This window comes from Chenopodium album, chromosome 14, assembly GCF_948465745.1.
Source record: "Chenopodium album chromosome 14, dcCheAlbu1.1, whole genome shotgun sequence".
In the NCBI taxonomy this organism is placed as follows: domain Eukaryota; kingdom Viridiplantae; phylum Streptophyta; class Magnoliopsida; order Caryophyllales; family Amaranthaceae; genus Chenopodium; species Chenopodium album.
The window spans coordinates 24923441-24927423 of record NC_137847.1 but is presented as its reverse complement, the minus strand read 5'-3'; the positions used below and the strand labels follow the sequence as shown (position 1 = coordinate 24927423).

General features: G+C 42.7%; 1 pseudogene; it reads left to right on the top strand.

The window, feature by feature from the left end:
- Positions 1-3405: 3405 nt before the first annotated feature.
- LOC145580435 (small nucleolar RNA R71) lies at positions 3406-3504 on the top strand (annotated as a pseudogene).
- Positions 3505-3983: the final 479 nt, after the last annotated feature.

Genomic DNA, 3983 nt, shown 5'->3' with positions numbered 1-3983 from the left:
CAATTGCCAAAAATTCTTTTTCCGTTGTTGTGTAGTTCTTTTGAGCCCCATTGAGAGTCTTGGACATATAATAAATCACATGAAGTTTCTTGTCTACCCGTTGTCCCAAAACACCTCCAATTGCCCAATCACTCGCATCACACATCAACTCAAAAGGAAGATCCCACCTTGGGCCTTGAACAATAGGAGTAGAGATTAGGGCCTTCTTCAATGTATCAAATGCCTTCCATCATTTGTCATCAAAATTGAACTCAACATCTTTTTGAAGAAGGTCGTTTAGGGGCTTAGCAATGAGTGAAAAGTCCTTAATGAATCTCCTATAAAAACCCGCATGACCAAGGAACGATCTCACTCCTTTGACATTTATCGGAGGTGGAAGTTTTTCAATCACATCAATCTTTGCCTTATCCACCTCAATGCCCCTATTTGAAATCTTGTGCCCAAGCACTATACCTTCCTCCACCATGAAGTGGCACTTCTCCCAATTAAGCACCAAGTTGACCTTTTCACATCTCTCTAGGCATCTTTCAAGATTTTTGAGGCAATCCTCAAATGTAACACCTCCCACAGAAAAATCATCCATGAATACTTCCATTTTCTCTTCAAGCATGTCCCCAAAAATGCTCATCATACACCTTTGAAAGGTCGCCGGAGCATTAGACAATCCAAAGGGCATTCTTTTATATGCAAATGTACCATAGGGGCATGTGAAGGTTGTCTTTTCTTGATCCTCGGGATGAATAGGAATTTGAAAGAATCCCGAATATCCATCAAGGAAGCAATAGAATTTGTGCCTAGTCAACCTTTCAAGCATTTGGTCAATAAAAGGGAGAGGGAAGTGATCCTTTTTGGTTGATGTGTTTAGACGTCTATAGTCTATACACATCCTCCAACCGGTGACCGTTCTAGTTGGAATGAGCTCACCTTTCTCATTCTCAACTACGGTCATACCCCCCTTTTTAGGGACGACATGCACGGGGGAGACCCACCTTGAGCATGAGATGGGGAATATGATTCCCCCATCAAAAAGCTTGGTGATCTCTTTCTTGACTACTTCTCCCATTTGGGGATGTAGTTTCCTTTGTCGTTCAATAGAAGGAAGGGCGCCTTCCTCAAGCGTTATGTGGTGTTGGCACAAAGCGGGGCTTATACCTTTAAGGTCATCAATTGTGTACCCCAAAGCACCTTGGTGTTTTCTCAAAACACCACATAACGCTTGAGCTTGGCTCTCGCTCAAGAATGCACTAACTATCACGGGGTAAGTAGAATGAGGGCCCAAGAATTCATACCTAAGGTGTGATGGTAGAGGTTTGAGTTCCACCATAGGCACACCATTACCTTCTTGTGATGTGGCCACTTGCAAAGCTTCATGGCTTGAGATTCCAAAACATGTTTGCTCATCCACGTCCTCCACACTTCCATCAAGTAACTCCTCATAGAAAGTCATCTCCTTGCATGAAGCACCTACCTTGTCTTTGTTCAACAAAACATTCTCAAGAGCATCGTTAGAAGTGAGGAAGTGCTCATGCATGGAAGACACAACAATATCAAGTGAATCAATCATCATACAATTTTCCAAAGAAGAACATGGATATTTCATGCTTTCATTCAAATCAAATTCTATAACCTCTCTCCCACCTTAAGGGAGATCTTAGCATTCCTCACATCAATCATGGCTCCCGAGGTAGCAAGAAAGGGTCTACCTAAAATGATCGGAATGGTGGCATCCTCATCCATTTCAAGAACAACAAAATCCACGGGAAACACAAACTTCCCCACCCTCAAAGGGACATCTTCTACCTTACCTTTTGGAAATTTGATAGACCTATCCGCTAATTGCAAGGTAATGTTAGAAGGTAAGAGTTCCCCTAGCTCAAGTCTTTGATAAACCGAATATGGCATTAGGCTCACACTAGCTCCCAAGTCACATAAGGCATTATCAATTCCCGGAGTCCTTCAACTTAGGTGGCATTTTGTTCCTGATGATAGCACTACAATTTTCGGTCAAATTGATGGTCTCCACAACCTCACAAGTTCTTCTCCCATTCAAAATGTCTTTGAGGAATTTGGCATAGTTTGGCATTTGGTTGATCACATCGGTAAAAGGTAGAGAAAGGTGGAGTTGTTTTAGCATCTCAATGAATCTCCCAAATTGTTCATCCAATTTGTGTCTCATGAATTTTTATGGGTAGGGGAGTTTGGGTCTCACAATCTCTTTCTCTACTTTCACCTCTCTAGGTGTCTCAACAACTACCTCATCCAATGATGCCCTTTTTTCCTCATCCTCAACCAAAACCTCCCTAGGAATCTCCTTATCTACACCCTTCCTAGGCAATACCTCCTCAAGAACCTTTCCACTCCTAGTAATAATAGCATTCACGGGTTTCTTGGGGTCAAGACCTTGGGAAGGTAAAGAAGAAGGGCTTGCATGATCTTTCAAGGCATTAGCAAGTTGAGAGATTTGGTTTTCAAGCATTTTATTGTGGGTCATCATTTCATTGAATTTTTTATCGCTCACGGCCATGTATGTGTTCAACAACTTGGTTTGATTCTCAATTATCTCCTCCAAATTAGTCCTAGGTGAAGAAGGTTGAGAATAGGAACTTTCACCTTGAGTTTTTGGAACAAACCCGGGTGGGGGACCTATTATGGTTACCACTACCTTGGTTATGATTTCCATAACCTTGCTTTTGGTTACCATAATTTTGGCCTTGATTACCATAATATTGGCCTTGATTTTGGCCACTATAACCTTGATTCTTATAGCTACCACGAGAACCTTGGTTCCCTTGGTTTCTATAACCACCACCTTGGTTATAGTTGTCAAAATTGCCTTGGCCTTGGAAGTTCCTATTCCATTGACCCCTTTGATTATCAAACCGTTGACCATTATTATTCGACACATAATTCACATGTTCACTCTCATGGTTATCAAACTCATCAACACATTCATTAGGACAAACACTAGAGTCATGATCATACGATCCACATGCATCACAAAACAAGCAACCCAAAGGCATATTATGTGAAGAGGGAGGGGGTTGAGAGTTAGAAAGAGTACCTCTCCCCTTAAATTGGGAGGGAAGATTCGAAGCTTGAGAAGGGGAAGAAGTGCTCTCCAACTTAGCTTTGATTGCGGTGACCTCCTTTCCTAAGTTTGTCATTTGGGAGGAAAGGTTGTTGATTGCATTTAGATGGTCCACAGAGTACAATGAAGATTGCTTGCTTGAAGAGTCCCTCTCCCCATCTTGCCAATCCCTATAATATGTCACCACGTCCTCAATGATGTCCACAACTTCTTCTTCGGTTTTGTTCATGATAGGGCCCCCGGCCCCTCCATCAAGGCATGACTTGCCTTGGGGACTTAAACCGCCATAGAAGATTTGGATCACTTGGTATGTGGGGATTCCGTGGTGAGGGCACTCCCTTTGATACTCTTTGAATCTCTCCCATGCTTCGTAAAGGCTTTCACTTGGCCTTTGCTTGAACCCTTGAATCAAGGCTCTTGCCTCCGCCGTCTTCTTTTGGGGGTAGAAGCGGGACAAGAAAGCCTTTGTAACATCGTCCCAAGTTCTCAAGGAGTTGGGCTTCACCTCTTTGTCTAGCCACTCCAAAGATCTTCCTATTAGAGAGAAAGGGAACAACTTGAGGCGGATGAATTCTTGAGAAACCCCATTGACTTTGATGGTGTTGCAATATTTTTCAAACTCTTTTAGATGGTTCAATGGGCTCTCATTCTTAGCCCCACTATATTACCTTCTCTCAATCAAGGTGATCATTGCCGGCCGGATTTCGAAGTCATTTGCCGGAGTAGTAGGTGGAGTTATTCCGCTCTCAAACCTATATGCCCCGGGCACTCCAAGCTCCTTCAAGGACATTCTAGGATTTTCACCCATGCCTTGCTCTTCTTGAATTTCTTCTTCACTTGAAGAGCTATAACCCAAAGATCTATTATCCACTCTTCTTCTTGAAAGAGTCCTCTC